Here is a 13,750-nt window from a genome sequence, read left to right on the forward strand (position 1 = left end):
TGGTTCTGATGTTGGGTTGAGTAGCGATGGGCCTTTCTTCTATTCCATGGGTGTCTATGATGCGCTTCAGACTGTAGCGCCATGCTGATATGGGCTTGAACCATTCCAGGAATCTGGACAGGAGAGTTCTGTTGGTGTTGTTCATAACATGTTGATATAGGGCCATGAGTGGGAATTTTATCCCGGTAGAATAGAGAGTAACCATGCACCAGAGGAGCCATAGTTCTTCCAGGATGAGTTCTCTGCTAGGGTGGATACTGAAACAGGTGAGGAAAGGGTTGTCAGGGATAAAGACAGTCGCAGAGGGGAGTAATCCCCTTAGGGTGTTTCTTGCACTCAGGTAGTGAAACAGATGATCCCTTGCGAACTTAGCCATTTTTGTGATAGGCTGGTTTGGTGAGCATCCGGGGGGAAAACTGTCTGGAGTAGGAACTAGGAAATTGTGCATTGGAGAAGGAGTATGTGGAGAGGATGAAGATGATGCCATGAGGATCAAGGGGAGTGTAGAGAAAGATTGGATCAGGTGGAGGGTTTTTGGCCTGGATAGGAGGTCAGGAACCAAATTGTGCTTCCCTTTGATATGCTGGACTGTGAATTTATACTTGGCGAACCAGTCCTTAAGCCTCAGTAATTGTGGTTCAGGAAGAGACTTGTTTTTGAAGTCTAGAACCTTTGGGAAAGATGAGCTGTCCATGACCACAGTGAAATGGTGGCCAATCAAATGAAATTCGAATTTCTTTATTCCATTTTTGATAGCTAATATCTCTTTGTAGACTAAATGATAATGTTTCTGAGGCTCTGGGAACTCTCCACTAGCATGTCCGTAGATATGCTTTTCTCCTTGAATCTCTTCGATGAGTACTGCACCCCAGTGGGTGTCACTAGCATCAGTCTGAAGGATGCGGTGTCCAATGCTAGGAATCTTTAGTGGTGGCAGGTTTAAAGCCACTTCTTTTAATTTTTTGACTGCACATGTTTGTTCTTCCCTCCATGGTGGGGCATCCTTTTTAAGCATCTTTGACAGCTGGCAAGTGTGGACAGCCACATGCGGGATAAACTTCCTGATATAATTGATAATACCAAGGAACTGTTGTATTTGTTTTACTGTCAAGTCCCTATCAGGAAACTTCAGTAATTCTTCTGCAATATGAGGTCCCGGTTGGTATTTTCCATCCTTGAATTTCATTCCAAGGAAGTCGATGTCAGTTTGGGCCAGTGAGCTCTTCTTTTCTGATAGCATAATTCCATAGGAATCCACCAATTGTTGAAATGTGGAGAGGAGTGTCTTATGGGCCGCAACATCTTTGGAGAAGAGAAGGATATCGTCTATATAAATAAGAGCACTATGTAGTATCGGCTCGAATATTCTTGTCATGGCCTTTTGGAAGACTGATGGGGCCGTCTTAAGGCCGAATGGAAGGACTGTCCATTGGTACTGGGCCCTAGGAATGCAGAAAGCAGTCTTAGGCCTATCAGAGGGGTTAATACCCAATTGCCAAAAACCAGCCTTAAGATCAAACTTGGAGAAGACATGGGCTTCGTGTAGTTGAGTGAACAAGGCTTCAGGCTTTGGTAATGGGAACTTGTCATCTTGGAGGAAATGATTCAGAGGCTTGTAATCTATGACACGTCTTTTCTTCCCTCTTAGTCGTTCCGATCTTTTCTCAACATAAAAGGCCTGGCAGGCCCATTGGGAGGAAGTAGGTTCTATGAGGCCTTGTTGGAGAAGCTGTCTACACTCTTCTTGGGCTAGAGCCAAGTCTGTAGGATTCATTCCCGGGTGTGATGCCTTTGTCGGATTGATATCTTCATTGAGTTTGAATGGAAGACTGACAAAGAATTCCGGGTTTTTCCATAGGGGGTGGTGATGGTGAAAATGTGCATGGGAATCAGCACAGGACCTTAAGAGGAGCTCCTTGTGCTCTTGGAATTCAGCTGAGGCATCAGCCAGAGAATATAACTTTGGGACAGAAGTAAATGGCTGAAAATTCCTCTTATATTTCAATCCTGTGGGGAGGATCTTCAAATGCTTCGCCTGTTGATACAAGTCAAAGCCTATCAGCAGATCCTTGTCAGGAAGATCTGACCCGATGACCCTAGTTCAGAGGATACAAGTGGGGAAGAACTGAATTCCAATTGGATGCTTAGTGATGAGGCTAGTTTTGAAAACATTTCCATCTGCAGCCTTAAAGTATTCTTCATGAGGGACCCAGTATTCTGAGGGTAAGATGGCTGGGTTCATCATGCTTTTGTGAGCCCCGGTATCCAGGAAGCCAATGACATTAATGGGCCGTTCATACTTGCTGGGAAGAATATGAATCAGGACTAATGGAATTGGAATAGTGTCTGGGCCATAGGTGGATTGGGAGGATTGGATATGTTGGGCTAGATAAAACGGGTAATGGGTTTCAGTATCTGAACTGGATTCTTCTGAAGTGAATGAGTAATCTTCTTCTGATCCAGCGCCTATCCCAAGGGCAAAGACTGTATCTTCATCGGGCTCATCCTGTTCAGAGAATAGGGATTCAACATCATCATGCTCTAGGGAGATGTGAGAAGCCTGCTGTATGTGTTGTAATAGCTTAACTGCCTTATTGGGGTTTTTTGGGCAGTTCTTGGCATAATGACCCCGATTGCCACAGACATAGCACCTGTCAGACTTCTTTGTACCCGTTCTTTTCCTTCGAAAGTATCTGACTGACCTTCTTCCTTTCCTTTGCTTGAAAGGGGGTTTGAACCCAGAGGGATGCTTCTTGTAATGTGCTTTCTTCTTTGGCTTGCATTCACAGTTCTTTTCCTTGCATTTAATGGCAAGGTGAGACTTCTGGCATACATTCTTCAAAGCTTTGCTGTTGTCAATGATATCTTTGAACAATTTTTGTTATTCGCACATTTTGTCTAGACAAGCCAGAGTCATTTGATGGATTTCCCCTATAGTTATAGCATTCATTGCTCTTCTGGTAGCAGCAATACTTCTGTGGAGTTCTGGTTGTAATGCTTTTGGTAAGGAGGCAATATAGGTATGCCTAAGGTTGACATCATTGTAACCATTAAGCAGATAATGGCGTTGTGTCATGCACTGGTAGTGTTTTTCAATGTCTGATCTTTTTAAAGAACAACAACGCATATCAAAGAACTCTTGTCTTAACTGCTTGCTGTATAAGGATGCATCTTCGAAAAACTCAGCAAAGAGAGCGTTGACTGCTTGTAAGGGAGTCAGGTGGCAAAATTGAGCTTTCTGATATTCTCCAATGGAGGAAAACCAATCTTGCAATGTGCCAACAGTTCGAGAGATGAATTCTCTGAGTATAGAGTGGGAGTCAGCACCTTCCCGGAGCATTTGGACATCAAGCCAAGCTTTAAATTCTGCAAGGCGATCTCTCCATTTTGATGGGGGAACATCATCTAAGGTGAACCATGGGCCTGAACTGGGCCTGGCCTGTTGTGGAGCGCCTGGTAGTCCAAAATCTAGAATTGGTTCATCATCAGGGATCTCAACATGGGGGTCTTGAGGAGGCCCTATAGGGCCTGTAGTGCCACTGGTAGAATCTGTGGTTGGTGAAGGACCTGTATGGGAGGCAGTTGGCTGAGGATCAGCCATGAGCAGTGTCGTGATATCCATTCGTCCGTCCTCACTATCATCAGACGAGTCATCAGAAGAATCTTCTTCTAGCTTTGGCTTAGAGGGTATGGACACCATGTGCTGAGGAGGAGGATCAGGATACATTTTATCCTTCCCTTTATCAATTTTCCTTTTTGGAGGATGAGATTCTTCAGAGGAAGATGGACTCTTTGGCTCATATCTGGCAGGTGTTGAAGTAGATTTGAACAAAGGAGACGGGTGGTATGTTTGAGGTGGTTCATATGAATAGTTAAAAGGTCCAAAAGGGGAGTAAGCAGGTTCAGAAGTAGGAAGAAAAGGATTAGGAGTTGTTTGAGCAGAGAAAGGGATGAATGGGCTGTAAGAGACCGGAGCTTCTATGGGCTTATGTAAGTCTGCCTCAACTTGGGCCAACTATTTTTTCAGCCTTCGTATCTCCTGTTCCTTTTGGTTGAATTCTGCACCAAATCTCCGTTGTTGGATCAAAGCCTTCAGATCTCTATCAAGCTGGGTAATTCTGCTTTGTAAGTCTTTGTACATGTTTTGGGCAAAAGCAGTAAAGGAGTCAATCTTTTGATCAACATGCTGAGTCCTGGTGAGGACCTGGTCAATCTTGGAATTAATACGCTGTAGTGCCTTATTCTGGACAGCTGCATTCTTGGTTTGCCAGTTCAAAACTTCTTCAGCTTGAGTGATCGGGGTTGTCTAACCTTCACTATCAACCTTAGTTGAGTGAATAAAAGGTCTGGTGGAGATTTTGGTCTGCTGGTCTGTCTGTTGTGCTAATGGAGGAAAATCTGCTTCATAAGAGGCAGGTGAGAACATCATGCAGGGTTGTACCAGAGGAAGTGCAGGAGGAGGGGAAGAAACTGGCCTGAGAGAGGGTAGTTTCTTTCCTTCCTTTCTGATGATCTCAAGGGCAAGCTCATAGATGGGAAGAGGCTTCTTCTGCTTAGTTTCCTCATGGATACCGATCCATGGGCTACTATCTGGATAGTCTCTTCTGAGAACTTGTTGTGTCTTGCAAGAGGCTCTTCTTGTTTGTTTGGTGAGCTTCCTCCAATTTTTGTCAGACAGTGGATGGTCATATTCATTTTCTCAATAATTGTCACGACAGTCACAATCTTCGTCGCATGCTTCAGAACCTGGGAAATCCCAGGAGCAGTGACCATCTATTTTCTGAGGATAGATGTAATGATTATCTGGTGTTACTGCTCCAATGGGATAGCCGCCTTGCTCCTTTTCTAATGGCTGGACCATCATGGTCTGGAATACAGGCAAGGATCCTGTAGAATGCCGTGGTGGCTGGAAGGAAGTCTGTACTGAAAGAAGATTCTGTGATCTGGATTGGTTGAGATGTTGAATGGAGCCTTTCGTAGTTGGTTAACCAATCCTTTGGGATGAGCTGTTCAAGCTCATTTCTAGGCAGTTGCCTAGGTATCTGAACAATTATTGGAGTGGTTTCAGTGTCTGCTAGCACAAGCAGAGCATCATTTGATACAGATGGCTGAGATAGATCTACTGCATGATCTTGCAGCCTGTAGATAATCTGGTGGTGTAACGTAGCCATCATGGAAGATGTGACTTGGGCTGCACCTGTGAGTTGGATTTGGACTTTTAAAGCAGTGCTGAGATGTGGATCTCTAAGGGAAAGATTGTAGTTAGGGAAAAATATCAATACCACACTTCCTGCATGCAAAGTGGTAAGACATGTCCCTATCAGGAAACTTCAGTAAATAAAAAATAATCATAATTCATTTATGAAATTTATGTTAAAAAAATATTTCAAAGTGAACAAAATAATAACAATTACATATTATAAAATGTGAATATTTATTTAGAACATGTTAAAAATAAAAAAATATTAAAAATAAAGATAAAAAAAGAAAATAAAAAAATTATGAGAAATAAAAAAAAAACACTTTAGAGCTTATTATGTCTTATTTTGAGTTTTAATATTTTTTTGTCAGGTTTTTTCACTTTATATTTTAAGTGTTAGGTTGAGTGTATGGAGTTAATATGCTAATTTAGGTGTAATCGGTGTGCCTTTTATTAATATTTTTTATTATTTAAAATTAATAAATATATTATTTATAGAAAAATCATAAATGTAATAATTCGAATTCTTATATAAAAATATAAATTTAACATTATTTTAATATTATTTTATTGATTTAAATAATTCATTAAGTTGTGCTAGATCTTATTATTAGCTAAAGAATAAGTAATTTATGTATTTAATTCCTTAAAATATTTTTTAGTCATTTCAATGCATTTTATAAAATTATTTTGAAGTCTTGGATTTAATCTTTAGAAATATTAAATTTTTATTATAATTTTATGTTTTAATATTTTTAAATTTAATGTAATTATTCTTATTATTATTACTAATATTATTATGTCTAATTAATTTATGAAGTAAGAGTTTATTATAAATATTAATAATATCTTAATATTAATTTGATTAGAGATTTGATAAAGTGTTTTAAATAAAATATTAGTGGTAAGATAGAAAATTATAATTCTTTTCGTATTAGCTTTGTAATATTGCTAAGAACAGCGGGGTAAAATTTTGAAATTTTAAAGCTGGTTTAGGTGATTTTTGCAAAAAGGTTAGTTTCGGGGACTAAAACATAATTTTCTCATATTGTGAATATTGACTGCTTTGGAGGTTGTTGATGAGTTGTGGTTATGGGAAATTAAGATTTAGAAGTGTTATTTGAATATTTTTGTAGGTTGGGTAGGTCCTAAGTGCAGGGGAAACTCTATTGGATTTCTGACATAAAATAGGGCGTCTTTATTTCTTAAAAGTTTTGTTTAAAATTTGTGTATTGATAAATTTGTTATATAATTATTTTAGGTGAGCCAGGTCAATCTTCCTCCTCCATCCAGCCACCGCAGTGACATTCTGTAAATTTATGAGTAGATATTAATCTTATTTATAATTTCAATATTAATATATATCAGGCATGCTCATGCATCACTTATTCATATATGTATGTAGTTAAATATTAGGCATGCTCTGTTTTGTATTTATATTTGATGATATTACCTTAGTTGTTGTGTTATGACAATCTGGAGATGTGTGTGTGAGTTGGTGTATATGTGGTATTTATGGATATGGGTAGGATGGGTAGACGCGGCTGGAGCTTGATTCACTGGGACTCGATCCTTATTATGGATAAGTCGGGGTAGGCACGGCTTTGAGTTGATCTCGCTAGCCTCCGTATTTGAATAATAAGAGAAAGTACGACTTTGAGTTAATCTCGCTAGCAGAGGTTGGAAATAAGAGAGTTGTGTAAGGGGATTAGCTCCCCATATATGTATGTGTGAAGATGGATTTGACACGGGTGTGTGAGTGTTTCATATTGTCTTTGATGTTATTTGACCTGATCTGTATGGCTTGTATAAATATGATGCATTTCATTTCTAAGGATGCATTAGAATTAGATAGTTATAGAAATTGTATGTAAAATCAATATTTTACTTTATGAGTCGAACGCTCACTCTTATTCACCCTATTTTTCCAGGATACAGGAGGAGGTCTTTTTCAAAGTAACCTGCTCTCTTCTTCGCAGGTTTATTAACATTTATTTATTTGTAATATTATTTTCTAAATTTGTAATTTAGAACTCTGCATGTGTTAGTAGTATTATGAATCTTGTTAGAGACAGTGTTAAATTGAGTTATTGGTTTTTACTGAACGAAAATTTTTATGATATATAAATAATTTGTAAATGGTGGTAATGGGATTGAGCTGGGCTCCCCTCGCTTTAATAGCTGATAATCATCAGGTTGGGTTGATCCAAATTAAAATGAAATATTTTATTTTTATTTTATTTACATGTTGTGCCTCAGTTTTTGGGCCTTGGTTATGGATTTGGGAACAGTAAGGCTTACTATAGGCCTCGGAGGTTTTATACCGGCCCAGATCATAGTGCCGGTTCGACCCATGGGATCGAGTCGTGACAATAAAAATGCAATTTATAATTTTTTTTAATTAGTCGTTGAAGCATGTGAATTATATATGCAATATTTGACTATATATAGTCAATTATTATAAATGTACTATATATGATATATTTAGTTACACATAAATATATAATTAATTATATTAAAATTATATAATATATCTAAAAAAATGTATAAAAACACATTTATAATATTGATTTTAGTTTTGATTCTTTTATTTGATATGCTTTGGTAAATTCAATAAAATATGGTTCCAAGTTTAATTATTGATAAAAAAAAAATCATAATCTATCAAAAAAATATAAAAAATTTTGTATAGTGTGTTTCACTTATTAATATTATAATATCGACTTTTCAAATTTATTTCTTATAGATTTTGTTTTTTCCTTTCAATTTAGAATAATAAGACCTGTACATATCTCTACTTTCAATTATTTTTGTTTTAATAAATTTTTACCTTCAATGTTAAAAAGCATAAAAAAAAACAAATAATTATAATAATATAATATATTTTAAAAATTTTTATGCATGTATAAAGATAAATTTAAAATTTTAATTATTTATATGTTAAATATTTTAATAAAGTTAAGTTTAATTTTGGTGCGGGAATTAATTGGACTTTTGTATAATGTATAGTAATATTAGGAAAATAAAATTATAAAAAGACTAGATTGGGAAAAAAATACTATTCCTACGACTTTTCCATAGACCAAAGTCCAAGTAATTAACCTCGAGTAAAATTTTTAGCTTTCTGACCCAAACTAACACTTTAGCATTTCCTTGGACCAACGTTCGACTAACCTTTTTAAAGTAACTTTTAAGCACTTTAACCTGAGTTAATACTTTAACTTTTTCATGGACCAACATCCAAATAACCTAGTACCGAGTAATACTTAGGTTTTTTCAAGACATAGGTCCAAGTAACCTGTTTTTCAATGATACTTAGGTTTTTTCAAGACCAATGTCCAAGTAACCTAGCTTTAAATGATACTTAGGTTTTTTTAGAATCAATGAGCTTGTCCTAGATGGATAACTTCCTCTATATAGGTGACTCTGTTTATGCTCCTTGAATGGACTTTATAACTTATACAGCTTTGTTTACGTCACTTGGGTAGAGTTTTGCCTTTAAGTAGCTTTGTCTATGCCATTTGGGCGAACTTATACCTTAGATGGCTTTGTATATGTTACTTGGGCAGACTTTTGCCTTTAGATAGCTTTGTCGATAGCACTTAGGTAGACTTATTCCTTAGATAGTTTTGTTTACACCACTTGAGCAGACTTACGCCTTGGATGGTTTTGTTTACACCATTTGGGTGGATTTACACCTTGGATAGCTTTGTCCACACCATTTGAGTGGACTTCTGCCTTAGGTATAAGTTAAATGTGTTATCAATCACAAAGAAAAAATAAATAATTTTGTAGGAATAGTATTATCTTTATTGATGAGAAATGTTGTTTACATAAGCTTTGAAGAGTAAACTAGCCTACTAATAATACTTTCTAAGGTTTGAAACTTTCCATCTAAGTAACTTTTTGTTAGACATGTCAACTAGCTTGTAAGCTCTTGGGCAAATAACATTGATGACCGAGTAAAGACCTTCCTAGTTCTTGCGAGGAATGAAGTCACTCTTGGTACTTTTTACATGCTGGGACTAATTGCTTTGCATCTTCAACAACAAATGGCCAATAGAGACCCTAACAAAAGGCGTTCTTAGCGATTGTCTAAGCATCTTCATGGGTGCCATAAATCCCTTCATAAATCTCTTTAAAGGTTCACATACACTTTTCAAAAGTGATGCATTTTAGCTAGGGCTGTAAGTAAGATCTCTTGTAAAGCCAACTATTGATGATGCCATAACCAGATGTTTCCTGACCAGCTTACTCATCTCTAAAGGATCCTATGGGAGAGTCTCCTCTATGAGATAATAAAAAATTGAACTCGTCCATATCTTACCCATGTTAATGGGCAATAACTCTTCTTTATCAACAGTTAGGCATCTACTTTCTTCAAAGGGAATGGGGCAAATAAGGTGTTGTTTGCCGGCTGCTATTAGCTTTGCCAAATTGTCTACCTTAGTGTTTTCCTTCCTTGGGATTTGAACTATCATTACCTCGGCCCCCTTTGCTTAGACATTTGCTAGATACTTGTGTACTCTAACTTTGTGCTTGCTCAAATTCTAATCTTTAACTTGAAAACTTCCTTGACATTGGTTTACAAGCCCCTACTTCTTTTAAAATCTGAAAGAAGACGTCTAAGCATGACAGAAAGTGTAAAGCCCTACTTCTTTTAAAATCTGAAAGAAGACGTTTAAGCATGACAGAAAGTGTAAAGCCCTACTTTAACACTTACAAACTTAATGATACTACAACCTCCAAAATGGTACTCACAAGTAGGTACCAAGTAATCGACTGTCGGATGGTTACTCGACTAGGGTCTGAGCCACCACACATTACTTGGACACTCGCCCTCATCATCCCACATTACTCAGATCAATCACTAAAAGATAAGGATCCTAAGAGATCCACCAAGGTTAAAGTGCTAGTATCCACTTGACTCCTAGACAATCTAGACTCAAAATCCTATTTTGATATTAATTCCTAATCCTAGTCGGAGACAAGACCAATGGCCTATATAAGGGGCCATCAAGTATGCATATATCAACTTGATTCCCTCAAACTCTTTCCAGTTCCCACACTGACTTAAGTATCAAAGTGGTTGCACATCAACCCACTGATGATCCTTGTGTTGTCTTACATATCAAAGATCCACATTCTAGATCCACCGAAAAGAACAACATCATTATTGATAAAAAAAAAAAATAATGTATCAAAAAAATTTAGCTAGTGTGTTTCAGTTATTATAATATCGATTTTTTGAATTCAATTCTTATGAATTTTGTTTTCGATTCAATTTAGAAAAATAGAATAATAAGAGCTACGTTCATTCAATTTTTTTTAACAAATTTCTACCTTCAATATTAAAAAGGATAAAAATAAAAAAAAACAAATAATTATGATAGTATAATATATTTTAAAAATTTTTATGCATGTATAAAAAAATTGAAAATTGTAATTATTTATATATTAAATATTTTAATAAAGCTGATTTTAATTTTGGTGTGGGAATTAATTGGACTTTTATATAATGTATAGGAATATTAAGAAAATAAAATTACAAAAGACTAAAGATTGTGAAAAAAAAAACTTTTCCTATGACTTTTTGTACAATTCCATTAGAATTCTATTTTTTAATATTTAATTTATATTAATTAATATACTTTATAAATAATATAAATTTATAAAGATATTTTAGTATGTTTATTACATCTACTTGGCAAGAAAATTCAAAGGCCTGTATAATGTCTTGAATACACATAAAACACATTTTTATTAGGTTTTTTTTTTAAAATATTTAATATAAATAATAAAAAATTATAAGGGTATTTTAGCCTATTCATGAGTTCACTCCTCATTCGTATATGTATGTATGTGTATATATATATGTATGTGTGCACGCGCAATATTATACTTATTAAGATTCATTAAATATGTATATTTATTACTAATATTGTATCAATAACATAAAAAAATATATTTTTTACGTGATATTGCATCCCTTTTTGATATAATATTACACAAAATTTAATAATTTTTTTAAAAAATAGTAATAAATAAACATATTTAATGAATTTTAATAAGTAAAATTTTGCATTTGTTAGAAAAATCATTATTTAAATTTAGCTCCCTCCACATTTAATCCTACATCCCCCTACATATATATCCACCAATAGCTAATGGAGTAATGATGCAAAATTACACACACCCACCCCAAATGTATAGGCATCGAAGAATTGATCCCTCTACAAGCTCTCTTAGTTCTAGATCACAGTGAGCTAACAATGTGAGATGATCCCTTTATAAGCTCTTTCTATATTAATATTCTTCAAGGCTTTTTAACTTCGACAAATATAATTTTCTGAGACTGTCAAAGGAACATTAAAATTTTATAAAGTCATCCTCATGATTCTCATTGAACAACTTATCGAAGTAGCATCTCCATCTATCTTTGAATTCTTGATGTCGTGACAAAACTTGTTGGTTATTATCCTTAATGTACTTCATTTGATTTAGATCTCTACTCTTTTCCTTAAGTTGTGCTAGCTTGTACATTTCCTTCTCCCCCTCTCGTGTCCCTAACTTTGAGTACAAATTAGCTAGAGATTTACCATGAGCCTCACTAACTACCTTTTTAGTTTTTCACTATGCCAAATTATATTTCTTGATTGCTTCCCCATCTTTTCCATTCTTAACATTCTATACCATCCCTTTTCATTTTAATAGCCTTTTGAACCTTTTCGCTCCATCACAAAGACTCTTATAGGCGTGGCCTTCTACCTTTGGATTCTCTTAGTATATCCACTGTTACTTTCTTAATGCAGTTTGTCATCACCTTACATGCGGTATCAACGTTATGGTCTACATTCCATACCCCTTCTTTTAGTAAGTTAATTTTAAAAGCTATTTGGTTTGTGCTATTTAGGTTTTACTAATGAGTTCTGGGTTACATAATTCTCTTTTTCTTCCTCACCCAATTCTTAATCTTTGCATTTAAAACCACTATCCTATGCGGAGTGGTTAGAGCCTCGCCATGAATAATTTTGCAATCTTTAAAGCTTTGCCTCTCTTCTAGTAAGAAAGAAATCTATTTGGCTATAATTAACTCTACTTTTAAAGGTAATCAAGTGTAATTCCCAAAACCAAATCATAAGCCAAGGCAAATTCTAGAATAGTTTTTGTCTTCCTCATTCCTACTCTCATATTTGAAAATCCCATGCACTTTTTTAAAACCATCATTGCTACTACCCACATGTACATTTAAATCTCCCCTAAAAAAAATCTAGTGGTCATTCACAATCCTTTGAATCGAAGCATTTATATCTTCCTAGAACTTTCTTTTAGCCTCTTCGCCCAAACTTACTTAAGGTGCATACACACTCATATTGGTAAAGGTCTCATGTTCCGACATTAATATTGAAGAGATAATCCTATTACAAATTCTCTTCATTTTCACCACTTTATCTTTGAGTCCTAGTTCTACTATAATTCCTACTTTATTTCTATTCTTCTACATCCCAAAATACAACAACAAATAACATGTGTTATTAATCTCTCTTCCTTTTTTTCCCTATTCACTTAGTTTCTTGAAGGCAAGCAATGTCAACCCACCTTCTCTTACACAAACTCCATTGAATTTCCAGTTAACGATCCTATGTTCCAACTACCTAAGCGAATCCTACACTCCATGACTAACTTCTTTATGCACTCATCCATCAAGATATGAGAACCCTTTCCTATTATGCACCACATCTGGATGTCAATATGGTAGGACTAACTTTTTTACACACATTCATTAATGATGTGGGAATTCTTGTTTATATTCTAGTACACCTAGACAATGATGTGTTGAAACCCCTTGCTCATTTAACACACGACTCAATATACCGATATGGTGCGTGTGTAAGTGAGCATGTCCTAACAATAATATCATGAGGATTTATATCAAGATATATGATTTACTATGGTTGCACTAGTCGTCAACCTATTGCAACCCTTTTCCCTTTTTCGAACTTTCAATAGGCCATATTTTACTAAACTCACATAGGCAAAGTTAAAATTATTAAAAATTAAATTGAATAAAATTTCAAATACCACAAATAAATTCCATAAAATATTACATTTAAATACAAATATCCAAAATATAAAAAATACAGGGTGTTACACAATTATTAAAGATGCAAAATTATTTGATGTGTGAAAAAATATGAAATTTTTAACATGGCATTTAATTAGGACCAAAAAATATATTTTATTAATTTGCTTTATAAATTCATAAAAGTTCATACATCAAAAAATATAATTAAACTTAAGAAAGTTTGGATTAAATGCTAGAATTGAAGCTTATGTTAAAATTTAGTATTGAATTGATAACATTAAAAATTTTGACGAGAAATGCGTATAAAGATTGATTTCCTTTTATAATTTTGAATTTTAAAATTTTTTTGAAATAGAGTTGGAAAAAGAGATTAAACATATTTATATTCGTATCATTTAAATTTTCAAGTAAATTTAAGTTGAATTATTTTAAATTTAGAATTTAATTTTAATTGCTAGATTATA

Source organism: Hevea brasiliensis, chromosome 4, assembly GCF_030052815.1.
Source record: "Hevea brasiliensis isolate MT/VB/25A 57/8 chromosome 4, ASM3005281v1, whole genome shotgun sequence".
Lineage (NCBI taxonomy): Eukaryota > Viridiplantae > Streptophyta > Magnoliopsida > Malpighiales > Euphorbiaceae > Hevea > Hevea brasiliensis.